This window comes from Castor canadensis, chromosome 4 (assembly GCF_047511655.1).
Source record: "Castor canadensis chromosome 4, mCasCan1.hap1v2, whole genome shotgun sequence".
Lineage (NCBI taxonomy): Eukaryota > Metazoa > Chordata > Mammalia > Rodentia > Castoridae > Castor > Castor canadensis.
The window spans coordinates 112,114,788-112,140,688 of NC_133389.1; the positions used below are offsets into that span (position 1 = coordinate 112,114,788).

At 37.3% G+C, this 25,901-nt stretch overlaps 1 long non-coding RNA gene across 1 annotated transcript; it reads right to left on the reverse strand.

The window, feature by feature from the left end:
* LOC141422376 (uncharacterized) lies at positions 1-25,901 on the reverse strand. Its single transcript, XR_012446921.1, has 3 exons — positions 25,813-25,901; positions 25,238-25,339; positions 1-49 (listed from the first exon to the last, which is right to left on the reverse strand). It is a non-coding gene; the product is annotated as an uncharacterized lncRNA (long non-coding RNA).

The window sequence follows — 25,901 nt, forward strand, 5'->3', positions numbered from 1 at the left end:
ACCTTCTCTGCTTCTGTTTTCACAATCCAGAAAGAGTGTGCGTGTGCGCCTGTGTAAGAGAGAGAGAGAGAAAAGGAACTGCAGACAGGCAGTAAGGTAACTTCTAAGAAAATCAGATTTCTAGTTTATTTCTACCCCTATCTACTTGCAATTTTTAATAGATTTGAAATCGCAATGACTTTGAGATTCAAACATAATACAGGGAAGAACAATTCATTTCTACATGCCCTTAACCTAGCACAGAGCTTGACTGACTGTAGGAAACAAGAAATAGCTCTTAAATTTTATTTAATTAAAATAATAAGTCAAACACATTCAGTAAAAAGTATTAAGCCTAGAGCAAAAACCAATAACAATATGTCTCTCTTTCATAAATCTATACTATTTATTAGATTCTTTAATAAACAATGGAATCAATTCTCTCTATGTCTCTTTCTCTCTCTCTTCTTAAGGATACTAACTGAATTTACAGAATATCAGTCTTCTTATTTCACTCCCTTTATTTGCAAGTGAAAAACTAAAGCCCAGAAAATACAGTAGTATTTCTTCCCAAAGAGAGTGATTTAATGTCACAACTATTACTAGACTACATGGTCTCCTTCAGTTAAATTCTACAAGCATTTACTGAGTATATAGTCATAACAACAAGTAGGCAATGTACTAAATGTGTTTAATCTCATACAAACCATGAGAATAGTACCATATTTATCATTCTTCCCCAGATGAGGACACTGAAGTGAACACACTTGCCTACGCATACAACCTAGAACAGCCAAGGTTAGATTCCAACCATGACAAGGTTAACCACACTGCAATGCTTCTACCTCACAATTGTGTTAGCTCTATGCAGATGCAAAAATTAGCCAGGTATGACCCCTGCCCTTGTAGGCATAAGAATCTACTAAAAGGATAGAAAATGAAAAACTAAGTTTCAGTATGATTGCAACTAAAACAATAATTCTAAGAAATAATATGGATTTACCAAAAAGGATCAAGATATTTCTTCTACTGTAGCTCCCTTTGTACCTCTAAGAAGTTTACAACCTTGATATAGTGCTATAAGTATATTAGTAGCCATAATAAAATGAAGAGTGCAAATCATTGGTTACAGCTGTTATGAGTTGAACTGTGACCCACAAAAAAGTACATTAAAGTTCTAACCCTTAGTACATAATACAAATGGATTTATTTAGAAATAGGGTCACTGCAGATGTAGTCAAATTAAGATGAAGTCATTAGGGTGGGTCCAAAACCAATGTGACTGCTGTTCCTGCCAGAAGAACACCATGTGATGACAGAGGCAGATTTTGGATTGTAAACTTTGTGGTTGCAAGCCAAGGAACTCCGAGGCTTGATGGTCACATGTAAGGTAGGTAAAAGAGACAAGGAAGAATTCTACCCAAAGCGTCAGGAAGCACAGCCCTGCTGACACCTTGTTTTCAGACTTCCCATCTCTATAATGGTGTAAGATTTAGTTCTGTTGTTTTAAGTCACTAAATTTATGTTAATTTGTATGGCAGCCCTAGGAAATACACATTCTCTCATTCCTACAATTTAGCAGTAAGACAATATTAAAACTGGAACATGTTATCAACCCCAAGAATAGATTGACTCAAAATACAGCAGAAGGTATTTGAAAGTTTATAAACAAATACATGATGAACTTGGTGAGTTCAGAAACAATGACATGTTCTCTTTGGTTAGGCCTTGTGAACATCCTATTTTACTAGACAGGAGGCTAAAAAGATTGTGAAATGAATTATTTAACCTAAGATAGTTCAACTGCTGACCTAGTTTTCAAATAATAAACCTGTGGAGTTTTCCATGCCATCTGAACAGAGGTTTCCAGGGACAGCCAGCCAAGACTGCTCCCTCCTCACCAAGGGAAACTGCCTGTCTTAGCAAACACCTGACTGGCCTGCCAGTGGTAGCCATCTCATTTCTCCTGTCTCTTATCTTCTACATGAGAATATTGATTTCCAGAGTTAAGTGAACCCATACTCATGCCTATTTTCACCTCTGATCAGTATCCCTTTACACTTCTGATTTAAAAAGGGGATAAAACCAATGAAAAGAAGAGAGGACCAGAAGACAGCAGCAATGCATCTAAGCTCCAGAACACCTTGTTTCCTTCCCTGGCTCTTCCACCTGCAAGGCATAAGACTTGGATAAGGTCAATACTATTTTGGGGTATGTTTCCACATACACACAAATGCAAAGGAGAAATACCACATTATTATGAAGATTGAAATAAATGACATGGAGAATGAAAAGGTATTTGAGAATACAGTCTTAGGGGTTTAAAAGTTCCTTGGAGGATGCTAGAATTTGACACATTATTACGAAGACCATTATGGCTCAATTCCATGACACAAACATATGTCCCAAATCCAGATAATGCCATTACTTTACCTACAAAATAAAGTTCAAACTCCTTCACATCTTAACCTCCCCTAACCTGTGTCTAACATCCTTTCCCAGCCGCAGGTCCCTGTGAGCATGTGCTGGCATGTGACCTGAGTATGAAAGGAGTACAACCTACTGGTTAAACATGGACTCTTGGGCCCTTGATCAAGCTACTTAACTGATCTCTGCTTCAGTGTGCTCAGCCTTAAAACAGGACCAGTAATCCCGCATATCACCAGTAACACACATCAATGTCCAGCACCCAGTAAAAAGTTTCCTAGAAGCCTCACTATTGTTATTCATAGCATTCCAACTACTCTGGATTGCCGTGGTCCTTGAAAACACATGATTCTGTCCAAATTCTTACCTTTGCTTACAATAATTTTTTCATCTAGATTCACCCACTGCTGTTGGTACCCACTCACCCAGGCTCAACTTAAATGCTACATCTTTCCAAAGCCTCACGTGATACCCCAAGCAACTATGAGTGACTACTCCACAGGTAATATAACCAGACCTTGGGGATCTCTGAAGATTAATCACATTTTCACTGTTAAAATTATGTGTATCTGTCTTTTCTTCTTCTGATCTCCATCCCCTAGACTCATTCCAAGACAGAGCCCTTCTCTCATTCATTTTATATCCCTCTAGCACTTAAGAGAGTGATTTTTTTTATCAGCATGCTCAGCATTTGATGAATATATTCATAATCTGCCCAAAGCTTTGGCAATTGATATATTTTTTCAGTGATTCTTTTCTTTGGGTAATGTAGGTGTTTGCTAAATAGCATTTGTGGTGATTTTAATATCTGAGTGAGTGTAATTTATACATACTGGGTTGTTCAGCTTAATTACAATGAGTATGAGAAAATTTTTGGAAGCAAAATCCAAGTAAAGAAATCCATATACAATTTACATGATTTCTTTGATGATAAGGTGCCATCAACTAAAATATGCGCCATTGGTTTACTAACTCCTTTTCAAGAATGGGCACATAGATAGTTAGGAGTATCCTCATTTCAGAAATGTAGAGTTGGAAAGGGTGCATATCAGAATTGAAGAGGTACACCATGCGCTCTTGTCTCTTAACACAGTTCCTCCATGTCTCAAGACCTGTATGGTAAACTGTAGAAAGAATAAGACTTAGCAAGCCAATGGACAGACACAGCCTGCCATCTCACTTGTCTTGGACTTCTCTTTCTTTTCAATAGGACCTTGTGTTTTGTCATCATCCCTTCCTCTAAACTATCTGACACCTGTCCTCTCCTTGCCATGAAAAACAGCATCTTTAGTTCAGGCACAAGATTCAGTCCTCAACACAATAGAAGGACTGCAAATGACCTCCTATACACAGTGTCCCCAGCCTGGCTGTTGTGTCCTGATAACTGTTAAATTGAGTTTGAACTTCTTAGCCTTGCATGCAAATTCATCTATGATTTAATTTTTGTCTAAGTTTCCAGTCTTAACTTGTAATCTAAATAAATTGTCTCACTACTCCTAGATAGAATAGCCTTCCCTCTGACAGTGCACCTGGAATTTTCAAGTCTCAGTATCATTATTTGAACTGTTCTTTCCAATAATTCCCATGTTATCTATAGTCATTGAAATTTCATCCACTGTTAGGGTCTCACCTCAAATGCCACCTCCTCTGTGAAGGATTCCCTGATGACAGCAGCTTATTACCACTCCTGGAGTCCTGTAAGATTTAGTATTTGCCTTACTCAGCCCTAGATGCAACACCATATATCCCAATTATTATTTGCATGAACCTTATTTTATATATTTTATGCCCATCCAAGCTTAAACAATGTCATGGTTTAGTAAAAAAGAAAAGAATGAATATAAGACAAATGAGTAAATAATATTTGGAGCAGATCACTCAAATATATCTCATATGGAGGTTTCTGAGGTGATGTGAATGGGAATGGAGCAGATAAAAATCACTAAAATATGAATTTTATTTCAAACTATTTCACATGTTCATTTGGTAGGACACTCAGTAGCCTAGTAGAGGACTGCTGGGTATGTTTAGGGATGCACAGGAGAAAAAATAGCCATTGTCCCGACCAATTTGTTTTGTTTAAACCAACTAGATAAAGTGCAAAGGGGAAATGATAACATATTAAGTATTCTTTGGGTCAGAGAGAAGAAAAAAATAAGGTCTGTTCAGTCACCCAAACACCTATGTTTTAAATAAGCAGCATCAGGAAAAAACGCCCTCATTCATTTAACAGAAAGGTAGAAGTAAGCATTTTATGTCTTTCCTGCTTGTGGTGCAACTTCAAGCTCTGTGACAGAGAGAATTTCAGCCCCACCCCACTCCACAGCACTAAAGAAGAATTAAAATGCAGGCTGTGGAAGGGATGCGTCTGGAGAGAGACAGTAATTGCTGGCCAGGACTAATGAAAATTCCTACTAGGTCCTCACAGAAGTACACTGATCCTGGCTGGGCACGGAAAGGAAGTCACAGCAGCTGCTTACCCGAGCACGTGTGCAGTACAGAACAAAGACAGCAAAATATATCATTGGCTCTTAGCCATGAGCTCAGAAACTGAATGAAGGAACAGACAGATTGTATCGATCTGTCACTCCTGTGTATGATATGATATTCAACTCCCTAATCAGTGTGTAGGACAACACTTCCATTCAGGGATAAGCAGATTGCTAATACCCTAGCCTTTCTTATGCTGTTGTACCTCATCTCCCTAAAATAATCGTTATTTTAAGAGCAAAGTAACGATTTTGTCACATATTTTGTCTCACTCACAACACAGAATAATTTGTATGTGTTGTTAGCAAATGCATATAACCACATGGGGTCAGTTTCCTTCCCTCTTTCATCCTGGTTAACAGGACCAAGGTTTTACCCAGGTAAACAGGGATGCAAGGTAGATTTTTTTGCCAATCTATGAACTCCTTTCCCTGGCTTAAAGAGTCAATTTACTAACTGGCTTGTTTTCAGAGATTTTTGCTTTTGAAAGCTTTCTGGAAATGCAGGAATAGCCATGATCGGCAACATAAACGACCAATTATTTTCTTTTTCAACTCTGCTATCTGATGACTTCATTATACTTATGACTTTGAATTTTTCAAAGGGTAAAAATTCCTTTAAAAAGGAAACAGCTCCTAAGTGTATATGCCATAATAGATTTCTCATTCTCCATCATGTCCCTTACTGGCTGTTTGCTATTCTTTGCTTATTGACCTAGCTTTGGGAACATGGTTCACTTTTCCTAGAAACTGGAAGACCAAATCCACCTAAACCAGTGAACTCTTTATGGGGAAAATGTATGGAACATTGGGATGTTTAGGGACACACCAGCAAGCTGAATAGCTTCTGTCATTTTCCAGTGAACCGCCTTGGCTTAGTCTATATTTTCTTTTTCCCTACTTTTGAAATGTGATTTCCCTGAGGACAGAAATCATGTTTGGAACTTTTGTATTGCATTGAAGATCTTCTGGTGCTTGCTTAACAATCCTGAGGCCCTCTTTGTTGCTCTATTACCAGTAGTAGTTAATTATTTACTTGTTTCCATGGGTTCCTGAAGGACTTGGATGCCAGAGAAACACAATTCTGTTATTTTTGCTCTTAAATACTGGTAGCCTGGAAGTTCTATTTAGCTTTGTAATTGTCATTCTATTTTATTTTTTCAACTTTTTGCAAAAACTCTAACAAGATTTGCAAAGCAACATGCCAAATTGGCATGCAAGCCAGGTTTGAGAAAAAGTAGGGCAGGCTGAGAAGAAACCAGTGGACGCCCCAGAAGAAATTTTACTTGCATTAAATTTTGTTTAAATTTTCATTCTTTCTTTTTTAGAGTTGCTGCTTATACATGACTTTGAATAAGAAAGACATTATGGGCTCTGCAAAGGGAAAGAAAAGAAGGTAAGTATTGCACTCAAATGACAGCATTATAAATTAAATAAAATTCTACAAATTCTATGTTTCATCTCTTGCTTTAAAAAATGCTGTATTTTTCCTTAATGCTAACTCCATACATTCTGCAACTGTGTGAATGTCTTCTTGTTTTGTATTTCTGATAGATGAGAAGCTGTTATAAAATTTGAGCTGGGAGGACCTTAACAAATCATTGCACTGCCCTACGTTTACTGAACGGACGATTTGACACAGAGGAACAGCATCTTGCTTGGAGATACAGTCATCAGGTAGGACAAGGTACAAGCCCCCTGCTTCCCAGACTACTGCTCTTGCACCACAGCACACTACCTTTTTCTGGAACATCAATCAAACTTTGCCTTTTTCTCATCTTTCTTCATAAGCTCAGCCTTCCAACCTTTCAATCATTTTTACTCTCTTTGAACTGATCGCTGATATTTCAACATGGCATAACATAACAGATAACCTTTCAATAAAACATAAAATAATCAGCTCATTTATTCATAATGGCATCAAAAGTTCCAGACTTCTAACTTTACTATTTTTCTATTTCTACTAGTAAAAATAATTCTTTGCTGCTATTTTCTGAGTTAAGACCCAAATTCTCATGCATATTTCTGGTTTTGCTCTTTTCCTACTCCTTTTTATGTGCTGCAGATCAGATTGTTAAGACTTCTGAAGCCTGACACAAGAATCGTTTAGTACTCAATCCCTCTGCCTACTGCCTGTCATCCATCCATCAATTCAAAAATGAATATGTAGGAATGTATTTCACAGTCTTGGCAAGACAAATTTTTTAAAGACTCTGATTTTACAACATCTATCAAATTGCTAGAAATCTACTCTGACAAAAAAATCTTCAATATTAAAACATAATTATAGGAAAGCAAGAAAAAAATAGGTTTCATTCTTAAGGTACATGGAAAGTGTCCAAGAGAAAACAGTACTAAATGAAATACTGATTTCATCTTTCCTGTTCTTTGAAATTAAATAACCTAAAGTACTCTTTTGAGTTTATTTATTTAGGGTGAGATAGGAAAGGAGATAGAATATAGACTTAATTATAAGTAGACTTCCATTAGAAAATAAAATAAATATATTGAAGCAATAAAAATCTATTGTACTCAATGTGCACACATTAATTAGCATGTCCTTTTGCTCAACACCATTCTATAAACAAGGAGGAATTTGGGGTAGTCTTTACAAAACTTTCCTGTGTGTTGCCTAGTAAAATTATGCTTTCTTCCCCTAGAAAAATTTGCTCCAAAATATGTAGAAAATAAGTCCTAAACAAATTAAGAATCATAAGTATGTTCCAAAACAAAATTTCTCTTGGTTGGGGAAAATCCTTTAGATACATTTACTAGTGATTATAATTTATAACTGAATATTTATAAATGTTTATTGTCTGTCCCCAAGTGTTTAATATCATTCAGATGAAAATATGCACACTGGAAGAATGAGACTTTCTTTTACTAGAAGCTGTCATAGAAGTATTCCTTGCAGATCCCTGAATTTCCCAACTGGAAGCACTGGATTCTGAGCTAATTGGTAAAAAGCATTATAACTCTCCCCAACTAGACACAATGAGTTTATTTCATGTAGAAGTTTAACAATGAAAATATTTTTAGGGTAAAGAAAGCATTTTTAGCATTTCATAGGTTGTGGAGATCTGAAAGATGATTCAGGCAAGGAAGTCACCAAGAAGCTAAGACGTTAGGTACAAGGGTCTGTATTGGTCAAGTCATGCTGAGGACTCCTGCTATCAATCTTTTTATTATCTACAAGAGGATAGGACAAGACTGACCTCCCACTCTCAGCTGTCCAGACATGAACAAATTGGGTATAACTCCATGTGACTACTTGAGGTGGCACTTTCCTGAAAAGGAAGCCCATTCAACATTGGCATGGAGTATCTCTAAAGTTTCACAAAGTTAAGCAAGACAACTGGGGAAAAGGCTAGACAAAATCCAATGACTACACATAAGAACTGAACAGTGTCACTGAACACTTTTTTAACTCTAACAAGTCCTAGTAAGCAAAGAATCAAGAATGTAGAAAAAGAAAAGTATAGCTTATTCTATTTTTTAAAAAGTGGGGAGTGGAGGCAAAAGGAAATTGTCTCCTGGCATTTACAGCAGAGAAAATTCTGGAAGATACCATCAAAAAACATCAGTTTGTGGGGCACAGTTCCTGCCAGAGTAGCCTAATTGTCTTTGACTCGCTTTTAATCTAGATAGATGTGGTGAGAATGACTGATGCTGCTTTTCAGCCTTTAGTGTAAATGCAGAAAATTTACAGATTCTTATCTACAGAGAAGTGGAAAACATTATCATACAGTGATGAAAGAGTCCAGAAGAGAGGAAGGCGGGAACATCCCCTTTCCTCCACGTTTCATCTGTGCACAAAGCTCCCGCTGGTTTCAAAGGAAGATCTGTGCTCAAAATAATAGTTAAGTGTGTGGTGGAGAATGAATAGCAGGGCTATTATGAATATAAGACTTAAACTTACTGATGGAAAAATGACAAACCATTTAAAAACTGAAAACAGGGTAACTGAAATATAGCTACAAAGTGCAAGAAGAATCAATTCTGAAAACTGTAACCACTAATAGAAGAGAAGATTTGGAACAAGTCATAAGAAAGAACTTTTCTTTTAAAAATTCCAGTTTATAACACACAATTTTTTGTATCCCTAAATCTAAGCCCAGCCTACACATCAGTTGGATTTCATTAGTATACTGAAGAGGTAAACAAATGCTGCTGATCTCTCTTTTCATAAATGTACCACATGGTAGAGCTCACTTCTGAAAAAGAGATGAGGAAAATAGAGGTACCATATGTATATATCAAAATATTTAAAAACTTTCCTGGCCAGCACATTAGCCAAAAAACCATTGTTATTACTAATATAGTTAGTCTTTGTCTCCATAAGAGTCATTAGAGTTATTAAGCTATCATATGTGAAAGGAATGAAATTACATATCCAAATTTTGTGGACACCATATTATTGTCCTTTTGACATACATTTTTAACATCCTGATGAAACTACATTTTGATTTTTTGACTTAGAAAATGATTTGAGTAATTAGATACCAAACCAATCATACATTTTCACCACATTTCCTTTACACACTCTATAAACAGAAAAACTTAAGTTGATGGTCTGAATTAAATGACTTTTTCCCAAACAGAATCTGTGAAAATTCAATTCCAAAGGATAGCATTTAGCTAAGGCCTACTAAATGCCTGCACCTAACTGTGGGGAAAGTGATGCTGAAGTTGGTAAAGCCTGGTCTCTGCCTTTTATGAAGCAATCTAAAAAACCAGTTCTGCATGCCCACCAGAAAGAAAATGACCCAAAGTCATTCAAAGGTTCTAGCAGAGAAATTGATTTCTTCCTTTTTTAATTGTTGTGCTGGGTGGGGGTACATTGTGGCATTTACAAAAGTTCTGATTTCTTCTTAAGACAGGGGCATGGGTTGTCTTTGAAGGAGAAAGACAAGTTTAGAAAATCAGTGAAATTTCAATAGTTAGAAATGTTGGCCATGGTGAAGGAGAAGTAAGGGAGAGCTGTTGGGAGGAGAAAATAGAAAGCATCAGTAACGACATTAGTGTACTAGGAGTCTGGGTGGCTAAAGAGAGAACTAGTAAGTACCTTATTGAAGCTGATGTGAAGGGTGAGGTCCCTTATCTACTCTGCTAAATACTTATGGACTTTCTACATAAAAGTGAACTTATCAATTTTTTAACAAAGACATAAGTTAATTTTTGGGAAATAAGTTAATAATTTTAGGTAAATCAATGTGTTTAAAAGATAATTGAGGAGAAGAGAACTGAAAATCAGTTCAACTTGTGCCATAATCTTAGAGACAGGTGGTAAAAGTTTGTCTGTGGGGGAGAAAAGAAAAGAGTAGAAATAAGAAGCACTGCAGAGGGATAAGCAATAAGAATTTGTGACTCCTAGGTATAAGGAGCAATAGGAGAGTGACTCCAAAACTCTGAACCATCTTCAGGGACAAGGAAGATGATGCTATCATAGGCAGTTATAGCAGTGGGTCTATTTATTTTGCTCTTTTGTCTAACTCTACCTCCATCACCAATCCTGCAGGCAAGCTCCAGAAAATGATACTCAACCTTTGGAGTCCAAAAATTAAGTCACAAAAGCCTTGAAACATTGAGAAATCTTTCTCTTTAGTGTATGCTTCAGAAGTCACTGACAATAGAAAGTCAACAAATTCCTAGGTTCCAAAAACAGTAATTCTGAAACCCACACTAAATACATGGCTTGAACTCAACTGGATGATTGAGGGTCTGACCACCTGTTCAGATCAATGCCACATCAGGAATCTGGCCCAAGCATAAACAGGCTGTCATGCTGCAGTTGCGCATTCTCCCTATATCAGGTAACCTCCAGTGACTTCTATGGAGTCAGATGCTATTGTCTTGAGTAGGGGATACATGTGAACAATGACAGTAGGCAAGTGGAGGCTGGCTGTTAAGGACCTGTTCAAAAATAATGAAAGAAAAATGTACTTTATCAATACTTGGTACATCCACTTGAGTGGAAAAACTAGTCTAGAGAGCATAACAACTCCCACAATAGCCAGGTAACTTCAGCAAAAGATACTGGCCTTGTCCTTCTGATAGACATCTCCCAAATACACTTAAATAAGAGCACATCAAGCTCTTTTTCAATTGTCTGATTCTATGTCCTTTTGAACATATCATACAGATCTTTAATGATTATTGGCTTTAACTCTATTGGAGATAAACTAGAAAGGATGAGAAAGGCCTTGGAGCTTGAATGCCCCTGAGAAGGAAGAATGCAAGCATTTTCATGCACATATACAGTGACAGGAAGGGCAGTATTTCCAGGGACCAAGTTGGTGTGATTTCCAGTTATCAGCTTAAATGCTGCAATTCTGGGAGCAAATGAAAGTATCAATTTCCAAGCAGCAGAGGGGGCTGATGGCTGACTAAGAAATTAAAGATGATGAAGGATTGTGCAGAGAAGACAGAGGAAGAGAAAGACAAAGTAAGACATAACAGGGATGAGTTCTGAAAAAAGTTCTGTAAATGCAACCTTCTGTTTTACCCATAGCTTTGCAAGACTTGGTCAGATGAGTTTTTTGATATCAGACCTCAGCTGGCATACCGACTCTTGGTATCAGAGGCCCAACAGAGATGACAGCAGTTGTCCATGCTCTGGTCTGATAGGTGCATATAAATAAGCACTAGCATCAAATCTAAAAGCAATACAAGACCAGCCTTCTCGTTCAGCCCCCATCTTTTCTACCCAGAGTTTTCTTCACACTAATTTTAGACTGTCAAACATGCAGGGCCATTGAGCATTTCATGGGTGCTTCACTAGAAAGTGGCAGGGCTTACTCATTGACGGAGGTCCCTTGCAGATGTACAGTTTCACTACACCTGCTCTTGTGAAGCTCAGCCTAGCACTATCCTCTTACTACCCTTTACAATCAAAATGTTAGTACTCTTTTGAGGCCTCCTGAGACTAGTTATCCCAGGATAATAACCCTGTAAGCACCTTTTCTAGAGACCCTTAGCAATTGTCCTTAGTATGGTCTTAGACTCTGATCCTACTTTCCCATGAGCTTTCACTTCCCCTCCTGTTAGGCCAGCCCAGTACAAGAAGCTGCCTCCTCTTAAACTTGACTCAGCAATTCCATTTCCTAGACATTAATCGAACACCTACTGTTACAAAACTATAACATACATTATAGACAGTAAAGAAATGAGCCTGAGATGAAAAGGTACATGTGACAGACTAACTACATTTTTCAAAGAGGGCCTCATCAGCATATCCCATCAAACATTCTCTCCTTACAATGTTGACTTTTGAGAAATGAGACTGCCCTGGAGTCTGGCTAAGCCTGTGGCCACTGCATTACTGATTCAATGTGAAGTCTGAGGTTCTGCCCATTTCTCTTAGGATCCTTAGAAACATTCACCATGCTCTGAAGAAGCCAGGTAGTGCCAGGCAAAGACCACATGTAAATATTCTAGCTACAGTCTTGCCTGAGATCTCAGCTAAGAGCCAGCATGAAATACTGCACATGGAAGCAAAGGAGTCTTCATAGGGCTTCAGCCTCCAACCTCTGAGCTATGTCAGCTAATCCTAACTGGAGTGCAGACCAGGTATTCTCAGTGTGTCCTGCCTAAATTGCAGATTTGGAGGCAAAATTAATGTTGTTATTGACTTAAACCACTAAGTTTTGGGATCATTTGTAACTTGACAATAGATAACAGCAGAAGTCTCTTTTACTTCAAATAATTTACAGTCAAGTAAAGGAGAAAAGTATATTCACAAATGACTATAGTATATCAAGGAATAACACAAATACCTTAAGAGAGCCACAACCAAAAATAAATATGTATATATAAGTGTGTATATCCTGGATTATGCATCAAAATTTTCTTGATACATAAAAAATCAACAATAGTTACCTCTGTGGAATAGTCCTAGAATGCAAGAGAAGGTAGAGTTCTTTTTATTTGTCTATCTCTTAGTATGTTATATTCCCTACTTTATACATATACTTACTTCTATAACTTCAAAAACAGTAAATCTGTACAATAATGGTAATATAGAGAGATAGTGTTAAACATAAGCTTTTGGGAACAGCTTCTGTGCCTCAGTCTTCACATCTACATGTGAAAACCCATAGGGATTGTAAAAAAGTACTGTGAAAGTACCTGAAACAAAAGTAAGCACACATAAATATTAGTAAAAAATATCTAAAGAATCCTGAGATGCTAAGCATTGGCCTGGCATGTGGACACAGAGTCCCAAATGGCAGAATTAGATTTGCTTTAAGAAGAAAGACACTCTTTCTCCTCTTTAGATAAAGGCCAAGAAACAATCAGTATTCTTTAATACAGGTGCAAAGGAAGGTGTAAGACAGTTTCAATAACAATGTGTTAACTTCTGCAAATGCCACATTGACTGACATTTTCGAAAATGCTAAAAGACCACTAAATTTATACCTTGCATCCCACTTCCCCATTCTGCTTCCCCTTCTTCATGATTTTCACTGGGTGTGACAATTGTCTACATATTACAGATGACTGGCCAACCACAAGAGGCCAAGGAAATTCGTGCTGATGATGGTTTGGGGTCTAATGTTCAACTACTCCCAGTATGTTAAAAATCTGGACAGTGTTTCAATTCTGTCAAAAATATACTGATCTTTCTATGTTCTTTCCTTTGTAATTTGCCCATTCAAATTAGAAAGGGTGGGGCAGGTCACTCAAAAGAATAAATGGGGTAATTTTTCTTCTTCTTCCCCAAAGTATTCCATGTTGTAAAAAATTTATAAGAACATGATCTCTCTAGAAGTATGAAGGGATGGAGTAGTCTAAGGGAAATAGCAGTGGAACTGCCCATGAGGTTGTATGGTACAAGAGCCATAACCATACTATCTTCTTAACTGACAGCAAGTTACCTTTTCATTTCAGGGTAATGGCATCATCGTTCTGCTTGTAAACTCAGATGAGTAATAAGCAGTTCCTCTCTGACTCAGGACTTCTGTTGTTGTTTCCTGTTTGGTTCATCTTGCCCAAGTATCTTAGAAACAGATGAAATATTATTTCAGCTCCTTAAGGATGGTTGGTCTTGAAACAGGTGTTTCATCTCACGCAAATTTCTGGCATTCCAAGAAAAAAAATTTTTATATGTTTTTCTTTCCTTAACTTGGAGAGGATACCAGTTACTCATGCTATAAAACAAGTCTGTCTCCACAATGTTTTAAGTAAAGGATTTAAAGAATAGAAATTATTCTAAGTGTGGTAAAGGGACAACTTATTGTATTTCACTAATTTAGCCACTTCAAATCCCTCTTGGTATAAAATTGGCAGAGATTAAATAAACTATGCAATTGACTAAATAACAAGATCTCACTGATTTTGTTTCTGTGAGGTGAATATGAATGAAAGTGTATATGAACTGTAATGGCTACCAAGAGAAGGCTGTACAAATTATGTACTCAAAATTCTCAATGCATTGGAATGATTTATAGAGTCATGAAGAGCTCTTAATTATCTCTCTATAAAGTTCATGAAGGGGAAAAAATGACCTACAAGTATTTTGTGAGGACATCTAGTTGGGACTTTGGAAAGCTGGTTTAAGTCACCAACAAACAAACTGTACACAGAATTTATGTGACACAATAGAGTCAGCTCTAGATCTTCCAAACCATTTTCCTCACATTTTGGGGTGGGGGAGGGAGAAGGAAACCATCTCCAGATACCAATGAACCAATGACTGTCTGCTACCTTTGACGTACCTTTTAATCATAAGTCATCAGCACAAGGGCTGCTTTAGCAGGAAGGCCACTAAGTTTGACAATACTTGAAAACAGCAAGAAATAAAGCCCCACTAACCCATAGCCTGTAGCTAAACCTCCTTCTGTTCTTAGCCTCCCAGGCCACATCTTCTCTACCACTGAGCAAGCCTCTTCAATGCTCTGATGAAAAACAGCAAGACTCCTACTATAACTTCGTTCCCTCTAGGCAAGGAATGTCTAGCTTTCTTCCCCAACTGCCAAAGCACACATATACCCTTACCTAGTGTGGAGAGTAAAGATTCAAGAATGTTTCTTTTGTGTTCTTCCTTACTTTTCTGTCTGAACTATACATGCTTCTCAGTTCAGTGTTGTGTCTCAAGCCTTAAACACATGGAGAACTTGCTAATTTGAGTTCAGTATGGCATATGCTTACACAATAAAATTATTAGTACATGAAACCCTATCTTTTCAGGATCTAAACAATTGGTACACTAGAATAAGCAATTCTAATTTTGTAACAAAGGGAAACAATAAGTCAAAAATATTTTTGTCATAAGAATAGCTTCCTTTTTCTAATAAAACTTCTAGAGAATGTCAAAAGGTCAGTGTATTTTCACGGTTATGTAGGGATTGCTGATGTTAGTTATTTTGACCCAGTAATACTAGTGAGGCAGGCTAGGTCAGGAAGAGTCGGGGGCTGCTCTCCCTCTTGGATCAAGGGCTCCTCCCCTGACCCCACAGGTGATAATGTATTGTCTCCCCACCTCCAAGTTGAAGGTAATATATCAAAATGACTTACCAAGAGATGCCAGCCCTTCTTCTTCTCTACTCTCACCCAGCACAGCAGATGACTCCTCTTGCTTCAACTATTCTACCTCACCCCATTCACGAGTTCTGCTGGGATTCTTCCATTTGGAGCACAAGGACCAAGATCTTCTGAGAACAACCATTGGTAATAACACTAGTATTTCTTCCCTTATCTCCAAGAAGGATGATTTCAACTATAGTATTTCAGATCATAGTTTTTCCCAAGAATTAACAACCCTAAGTCTATAACAACCAATACCTAGCAGGCAGTATGAACAGAAAGAAAATAAAACAGAAAAATGGTTAGGCTTCCTAGATACTAGCTGATTCTGGAGTTTGACACACTCTTCCTCCTCCAATGAGGATTGCTTGCTCAAGAAGACCCTTTGCTTGTCTTGAAACCTGAGACACCATCTACACTATTGAGCCCATCTGACTGCTCCTAATCATATGGCAGCCAGTGGTCCCCACACCAGGAAGCACTGTCAGCACCCACAATGCTTTTTGAGTTAAGGAAATCATAAATAGCATTCAATGGCAATTTGGTTTCAAAGATGGTACATTAATTATTAAATGTGTTCCATGTGCTGAGAAGATTTGATGAACCAAAGTCTCTTCAACTTGCTGAGCCTCATTAATCTCAAGTACAAAATGAAGAAAATAATGTTTACTTTTTCAGGATTGTTATGAAAATTTTAAAAAATGCCTGGGACAGTGTTTACTATATAGTCACCCAAAAAGAAAAAGAAAAAGGCTTAGTAGTAGTACCAGGAGTAACTGTAGCAGCAGCATTAACAAAGAGATCTGGAATTCTCCGAGAACAATAATGAGATGGGCAGGAAAGGCTGAGGCTGGAACATTACATTACAAGTTGATTGAACTAAAGAACAACTGTGGTGAACACTGGAATGCTATGCCTGAAGAACATTGAGTCAGTGAAGTCTGCTTCCAAGCAGAGCAGAGAGGAACCTACATGAAATGTCCTGGAAAAATAGCAGCATCACTTCAGCCTTGTCTGTAGAGGATTTCTCTAGAGAGATCTATTCACAAGGCAGGTCCATTCTAAAAGGTCATACTACCCGCCTAGGACCAACCTGCAGAGAGGTTAGACCTGCAATCAGACCACAGAAGAGCACTTGAATCCCAGAAAAGCACACTCAAGATTTTTGTTAATGAAAAGAAGTGTTTATGTATTTTATTTTTCCTTTTAACATGTTTAAGTAACACTGAGAGACACCCATAAAACTTTAATGATGCTGTCATCACCAAGAGCAAACAGAGATTAAAGATGTTCATTTTCCCTGTTGCTTGCCAGAGTCTGACCACATTTAGATGATATCCTGCTTTGTCCCCAGGTACTTTCCACTGCATCCCATGGAGTGCTGCCTGGAAGGATCAGGCCCCAGAACTTAATGCCTTTCTCCTTCAGGTTATAGATTACTTTGTAGGGAACTGTCCCTGACTACTCTTTCCAAAGGCTACTCTTAGTGTTTTCTTCTGTATACTATGTTCTGTCACAGCGTGGGAGATTTTCCTTACCATACCATATTAACTCTTGTCTCTATTTCCATTAGCCTTTAAGTGGTTTGACAATATAGTCTCTTATCACTGTTTCACTCTTATGCCTCTAACACCCAACAAAGTGTGTGCCTGGCAATGTTTACCTTTCTCTCTCTCTCTCTCTCTCTCCTTCTCTCTCTCTCTCTCTCTGTCTCTCTCATCCCTAGATAAATGAATGAATGCTGGAACTTAGTGACTCCAGAGGCATCTGAGCCTGCCTATCTACATTCCAGTTTTAAATGAGCATTTTACCATTCTAGTTATAATTTTAATACTTAAAAAGCTATAACCAAAATCACAGGTACACTATCAGTAGATATGTGCCTGAGAGATGACCAGCCTAAGTGAAACAGTGTTCCTATAAATAAGAAAAACACCATTTGCACTTAAAAATTTGGCACTTGAGGTAAAGCATTTGGTGGCAGCAAAACTGTCTCCAGAAAGAAAGCAGAGATGGAAGAATAAAGAAGGTGAGAGTGGAGGAGTGTGAATTCATATGCATCATCTCCTTAGCTCAACAAAGCAAAGAAGCAAAATAATACATATGCCATGATGATTAATGCCCTTAGACTCAATAACATCACATTTTTGAGATCCAAGAACCAGTTTCTTATGCCTTGAGCTGATGGTGGACCCAATGCAATCTTACTGAAATTGATTGGAAAGAAAATGCTCTTCTGTATATAAAACAGTTCCATGATGACTCAGTGGAAAATACAGTTTTGAATACACTTTGCTTCTGCACAAAGCTATTAGGCATAAATAATCATGTTCTTGTCTTAACCAAAATAGATTGATATCTTCTAAAGAAAAATGAAAGAAAGCATTGTTTTCCACCAGGCCTCCATAAGTTGTCACTCTCTGTTGCAATATAAGAACTAGGTGGGTCATTCAGACTAGTACAAAGTGGGGGAGGGGCAGGATGGTACCATCACATAATTCTAAGAGGCAATTGAAGTACAAACTTGAGTACGTGAACCAGGGATGCATTGTTCTGTTTCACACACCTTCCTCAATTTATAATATAACGTGAATTGGAGAGTTCATAAAAAACAAACAGAAAATGTTAAGAGATTGAACTCCAAGACTTGTTTGTTTGAAAACATCTTAATCAGAATATTTTGGAGATAAAGTAAAAGTTATGTGACATCTACAAGAAATGTAAATTGGGGCAGAGAACTGGTTTATTTTATAAAAACCCTAGCTTCTACCAATATATTTCAAGAAAGGTCTTTCCTTGCAGTTGTTCTATATACTTTGAAGGAGCTAGCAACAGCATTAATTGTTTCCATATTTTTATTTGATCTAAACTCCATTCCAACTCCACCAACATTTCAGATTTGAAATCAATCCATGTGTTTCTCACTATTTCCAATCGTCTTCCCTTTTCTATTTCCTACTTTATCTTTTTGTATTTTATTTTAAAGAAATTTTCCCCCATTGTTCTCTGTGTCTGTTGAAGACAATTTATAAAAGTAGAATCCTACGACCACTGTGTCTGACTTTCCAGCTTTAATTTTGCCTTTCATAACCTAGTATAGAAACCAGCTAAAGTTGTGAACACATAAGAGAGTGTTCTAATAAAACAGAATTCCAATTTCTGGGGACTACTGTTTTTCTGGGTAACAAAGAGTCACTGTAGAGTTGCAGCATTCAGAACAATAACTATGACATGTACTTCTCTGTAGCACTGGAAATACAATAGATTCACTGTCTAGGACGAAGCTTCCAGGAAGAGGTGGCCTCTTCTCACCCACCTCTGGGGCTCCCTCATCAGCTCAGGATCAGACCCCGTGAGTATAAATACAGAGAAAAGGTAGAGGACTAAACTATACTTGTGATTTTCTAGACATTTTCTGTCCAAAGAATGGAGTCATACAACAAAATTATTCTGTATATACAAACTAATGAAATCTGCTGTTTAGAATGCAGATCTCTCTGCTTTGCTTACCTGTGGACTCTTCATAACAATGTTGTGTCAATTTTTAACATTTTATTTTTGTAAAAAAAGGTTTTGATTCATAGCAAAATTGAATGAAAAGTACAGAGCTCTCATATATTCTCCCCACATATGCACAGCCTCCCTGTTACTGACATTCTGCATCACAGAGGTGTGTATGCTACAGTCGTGAACCTGGCATGTCATTATCACTCCTCAAAGCCCATAGCTTACATTAGCATTCACTCTTGTTGTTGTATACTCTCTGAACTTTGACAAATATATACTGATATATTCTCAAAATTATAGACTCACACAGAATAGTTTCATTGCCCTAAAAATCTTCTGTGTTCCATCTATGCATCTTTCTCCTCCTTAACCCCTGACCTTTCTACTGTGTTCATAGTTTTGCTCTACCATCTGTTGGCATCATACACTATGTAACTTTTTCAGATTGGCTTCTTTCACCTAGTAATATGCATTTAAGATTTTTTTCCTGTCTTTCTGAAGAACACCTTGGTTGCTTGCACATTTTGGCAATTATGAATAAAGCTTCTACAAACATTTGTGTGGATTTTTGTGTGGACATAAGCTTTCTTCTTATTTTGGGAAAAAACCAAACAGCATGATTGTTGGGTTCTATGGTAAGAATATGTTTAGTTTTGTAAGAAACTGCCAAACTATCTTCCAAAGTAGCTGTGCCATTTTTCATTCCAACCAACAATGAATGAGAGTTTCTGTTGTTCCATATTCTCACTAATATTTGAGGATATTCTGGATTATTGTTTTGGATTTTTACCATGCTGATAGGTATGTAGTCATATCTCATTGTTTTAATTACAATTCCTAAAGACACATAACATTGAATATCTTTTCATATACCTGTTTGCCATCTTTTATCTATGCTTGTCTAGATCTTTTGCATATTAATCAAGTTGTTTGTGTTTTATTGTTGAGTTTTATGAGTTATTTGTATATTTTAGATAATAGTTCTTTATCAGATATATTTTTGCAAATATTTCCTCCTAATCTGTAACTTGCCTTTTTACTGTCTTGACAGTGTCTCTCCCAGAGCAGAAATTTCAATTTTACATTAATTTTTATCCCCAAAGTGTATAAGTGAAATGGGCTATTGAGTGCTGTTTTCCTGTTACCCCAAAATAAGGATAAACAAAATAGAATACTGGTAACAACTGGGACTAGGAATCTTCTTCAAGGCTTATTAAGAGACAGGTAAGTGGCTCTACCACTTTTAACGGTCACCCCAAACTATGCCTTGTCCCTAAGTAATCAATACAACAACAGGAAGTCTGAGGTGGGAAAAGAGAAGAGGGAAATTATCAAAGTGTGAGGAAACCTTGATGAGGATGGAAAAAGAACAATGTTGAAGTTTTTTCTGTCTAATCTCCTGAGGACATGCCTCTCATCACGGAGCCAAGTGCAAGGGCTGCCAAAAGCACCACTGTTAAAGCCTGGAAGCATTGCCTATAGGAAGAGAAATACAACATCTCATTTCTAGCTTTGATATCTGCACCTGCAGTGGCCTTGCCAGCACCCCCCTGCCTCCCACACATATCTATTTGAACTTGGAAAAGAGGGAGAAACCAGCCCTGGGGAAACCCATATGCATGTGACCCTGTCTCAAGAAAATGTGGGGGAAGCAGAAAGTTTGTGGTATCTTAACATATTCCATCCACAAGGGCTGGCCTCTGAGCAAGTGGACTCCAGCGGCAGGATGGTGGGGTCTGATTACATGAATAAGAACATATTGGAATTGGGTCTGCCATCTGCACTGGAGAGGCCTCCAAGGATCTTCTGAGAACTCCCACACAGATACTCAGTATGCAGAGGTTCTCAACCTGCCAGGTTACATTAACCAGAAGACAGACCACAACTGCTATTAAACATGAGAGATGAGTGTTCTTTTCCTCCTCCCTCCCTGTCCCAAATCACCTCAAATAAAAAAAGGAAATGGTATCCCAGAAGACCACACCCCTATCTCCCATGGATAAACCTTGTATTTGACTGATAATGTCAGAGACAATAGCTTTAAATTGGATTGAACCTGAAACTTGTACCACTCAATTGTTGTGGTTTTGCTTTTTAAAGGAAAATAGACCAAAGATCACAGCACCTACCCAATAATAAGGGAAATTTAACAAAACTTAAGTAATTGGAAAAAAAATGTTACTTTGATATATATGCTCTTGGCAAGTTCAAACTATTCATAAATTCATTAATCAAAGTAAACAAAATAATATGATATTGCCATTAAGAGGAAATCCACTGAAGTGGTTAAAGTGAAAAGGGGAGAAGTAAACCATTAAATATGAACTCTACATTTTTACAGAATAACAATTAGGAAAGGCTGAATCATTTGATTAATAATGATGGCAACTAAAATAGTAGATCTACATGGAAACATCGGTTATTGAACAAGAAAGACCTGGATTCAAATCCCAATTTTATTGCCCATTGATAAATATTTTGATAAATTGCCATCCATTTTGCTTCATCTGATGTTTTGTCAGAATTAAACTGAGGCATAAATTATTGGGAAGCCTATTACAGAGGTATAATTGAACATATACTCTTTAAATAATTTTAAAACTTTATTTTGTCAAGATATTATGACATGTTTCTCCTCATATCAGTAACACTTTTCATGGGTATTATTTTCTCACATGAGGTAATTAGAGAGAAATAATAAATATATCATATATTATCTTAGTCATAAATTATATATACATATATATATATAAACTCAATAATTGGACAGTGTTGTTCAGATAATAGAAAAAGGCTATGACAAATCATAATAAGGTCTAATATCATCAAGAAAGACTATATATATATATATATATATATATATATATATATATATATATACATCAGGAAAAGGTGCTAAATTAGAAGTATGTTGGGAATAGAGTCACAATGCATGGCTTGCAAATGCAATAAAGACATCACCCAGAAGATTTTCACATGCTTTCACAACCATCTTATTATATCCTAGAAAGCCTAAGTATGAAGTAGTTACTGTAATCTTATTTTCACTAATGCAATTAATTGAAGCATGAAGAAACTGAATAGCTTTTACAAGATCACTCACTACAAATAGTAAAGAGTCAAATCCAAGTCATTTAGATTTCTAATTTATTATCTTTCCATTATATTTTAGGGTTCTCTAGCAATAACTTGGAACAAGTCAATGATGTATTAAAAATTATTCCACCAAAAAAATTCAGATGTATTTGCTACCCATGTGATATCTCAGAATCCACATGGAAAACGGCACAATAATGCCTCTTAACAGTGTTACTATAAATATTAATAAGGAAATGTGACCCAGCAGATGACAGTTGCCCAAAAAATAGTGACTACTCTTGTCAGCACATTTTTTTATTCAGATTTGCATACAATGTTTGGGTCATTTCTCCGCCCTTCCCCCAGTCCCTCCCTTACTTCCTCCCTCCCCCCCTCCCCTCCCTCTCCCTTGTCAGCACTTTTTTTCTTCATCATTAGCATCAATTTTTTGTTTATTTAATGAGACTAGACTAATGAGACTATTTAATGTTACTACTAGTAACAGCACTGATAAAATACTATTTATCAATTGTATTTATATTAACATTTTGGTTTATGGAAAAGAACTAATGAATTACAGTTCAGGGTAAACAAAATTCCACAAAACAGCTAGTATTTGGTGATAACTCAAGTACCGCAGTTTATGGACTTCTGTTCCATCAACTACTGGTAATAAAAAATTGTAAAACATCTAGTTTTATCCTATTATCCATATTGTATTACCATGGATCAGGACTACAAGGGAGCTTAAGTGCCTAAGACCCAGAAGGCTAAATGATTGGAAGCTAAATTAGAGTCTGATCACATCTTCCCCACTCATCTTGTCTTTGCCCCTCTCATTTCATGATGCCAAACCCACATCTGTTAACTTGGTGCCTGTCACTATTATACCATATATTTATGTGCCCCAAATTTCATCTTTGTTTTTCAAAAAAGAACCTAGGGTAACAGTACAGATTCCTCTATTCCTGGGAGACTAGTGGGGGAGAGCACTCGGCAACAGCACGTGCTAGCTGCCAGCTAGCTGGTTCAGTACGCCCTGATACCACACTGAACTACCAGACCAGTGCTTCATTTAATCACAGTCTATTTGATTTGTGATCCCCTGTTCCTTTCCTTTCTTTTACCATTTTCTCTTCATTTATAACTTCTGTGCAGGGTGGGGGATAGATGTGAACAAATCCTGAAATTTGATATATCTCATTTTGTCCCCTCTAAGCAGTTCTCATAATGGTTTTTCTGAGAAAAATCAATTAAACTATTGACTTAAATACTATTGTGGGATCGATTATAACTGCAATTAACTGTGCCATCTGGGTTCCTCATTCCTAGTCACAGAAAAACTTGTGATGGTGAGAAAATGTATCCCTGATTCTTATCTTTATTTGTCCAATGTAGGATCTACCTTTAGACACTGGCCCTAGACTCTCAAGACCCAAAAATTAGTCTCATGTTTTGTGAATCTGTTGGTGGCCATTTTTCTGGTCACAGAGAGCATTAATGACATCCTTTTCTCTCCCCACCACAAAAACTAACTTTTACTAATGGCTTTATTATGCGCCAGTCACTCTGCTAATGAACTTTGCATGCCTTATTTCTTCAAATCCCTTGAGGTAGACGATACTATTCTCTTCTTTTAAAAAGAAGGAACTTGAATCTTACCTAGGAAAAGCTCTGTCTATGGACCAATCCACAGGGGGTTCAAACTCAGGTCCCCATGATACAGCTCTGCCCCTTCCTCTAGGCTGCCCTGAATCTCTCTTAGTGCCAGACTCCTGGTGCATCCTACACTGACAGGCCTTGGGTGAGATGAACAAGTTAGAGAAACCCCAGAAATTGCCTTTAAAAGTGAGGTCCTTCAGCTGGGCATGGTGATACACGTCTGTAATCGCAGCACTGCATTTGGGATTAGACTAAATCTGGAGGATTATGAATTTGAGATCAGCCTGGACTACATAAGGAGACCCTGTCGAAGGAAGGAAGGAAGGGAAGAAGGGAGGGAGAAAATTTAAGGGAATATAATGTGTTCAAAGCACAACCAGAAAGAAACTTTTCCTATTAATGCATGCTAATAAAAAATAGGAAAAAACAAAACCAAAAACCCTGAGGTCCTCCAACACCTGTATTTTGTTTTTGGATTTTGGGGTTTTTTTACAAAATAAAGATCCTCAGAACCACTTCTTCCACCTTGGCACCAGGGGTGATATTGAGGGCCAGTACTTGAACACTCTCCAGGGGCTTGCATACATAAAAGTTTGAGTTCCACTGCACTGTCTGTTCTTAAGCATCAGTGGGCTTAACAAAAAGTTCCTGGAGACAGTGCCCTGACCCCTGGTGGTTAGCCCAAAAGTGAAACTCTGACATGATTGGGGTTTGAGGGAATAAATACTTGGTCCTGCACAAAGTACACCTTTTTGTTGGTGACTTTTTGATTTAAGTTTCAGCTGCTTCTGGATGAGCTGATCACCTTATTCATGCCTATCTCACAGAAAGCATATAAAAGCAACTAGCTTGCTGATTTTTTTTTGTAGCAGCCACCAAAAGGGATATCTTGTTCAAAGAAAATGTGTATTGATTGTCTATTCCTTGTAGATGACACAGAGCTGAAAGGACAGGAGTTTCCTATGCTTAGAAAGGCTAGAGTAGATACAGATAAGAAAATAATCAATTCTCTCTCTCTCTCTCTCTCTCTCTCTGAAAGAACAAATGCCCATGAGCTGCCTTATTCTGTCTAAATCATTAGAATGTCATGTTTTGAATTCTAGCACTTAATCAATTTAAACTTGGCTTCTCACCACTTCCCTCTTTTCTCTTAATAAGAATCTTCAACTTTCTAGACTAGTCTCTTATTTTTGCCTCTCTCCTTTCATGATGCCATATTCCCATATTTATTAACCCTTTCCGACTATTATCAAAAATTATCTACCTGTCATAAACTCAACATTTGGCTTGACAGAAGACATCCGCACTAGCAAATCCACTGACCATATGCTCTAAGAAAAAATATATCTGACAGCAAAAGTAGAGGTCCAAAATACTTAGGAAAAGAAATCCCCCAACCCAGACAGCTTATTCATTACATACTTGAATAAAAAATTCCCAGCAAAAATTCCCTTGGTACTTTATCTTAATATATAAAACTTCATTGGAATGTGTTCACTTCCTCCCCTATCCCAGGTCAAGAAAATAACACATAATGAAAATCAACCCACATACTTCAAACTCAAACTTACCATAGAACTGTAGTCAGCAACCCTCAGTGAGTGGGCCTTCCTGGTCTCCAAGACAGAGCATACAAGTTTTCATCCACTCTGCTCACATAAATTCACAGCACCCTGCAATACCACAAAGCCACTAACAGACTGAAAGAAACACAGTCTCCCCCTGATTCATTCTGCCTATCTTGTCTTTCCTGAAGCAAGCTTCCATCTATTTATTTCAGGACATGGACAGATAGTCACAAATAGAGAAAAACAACAAAAATTCATGATGCTTATTTGAGTCCCAAGCCCTATACAAATGGGAAATTCATTCTACAATGAATCCAATGGAGAAAGAAGCCATTTCTTATCTGGAGTCACTCCCAGATAAATGTCTTAAATGTGGCTTTTATGCAGACTGTAAGCTTTCAGAGTTTCAAATGCTATTTACTATAATCTAAGTACAAATTTTACTCCACTTGCTTTTGTTTTCATATAAATATGAGAGCATTTATGTTGGGAGGAAGTTTTCTACTATCATTTATGTTTTAAAACCTAAAGCTCTACTTTTGGTTAACTTTATGATGTTCAATTACAGCCAGACTTACCTGAGCTTTTTCTTTGAAGTAGAACAGACATCATTTTTGCAGTCTATCTTTTTAACAGAATGCCATGTTGCTTGTCATTTCCGGTCCCT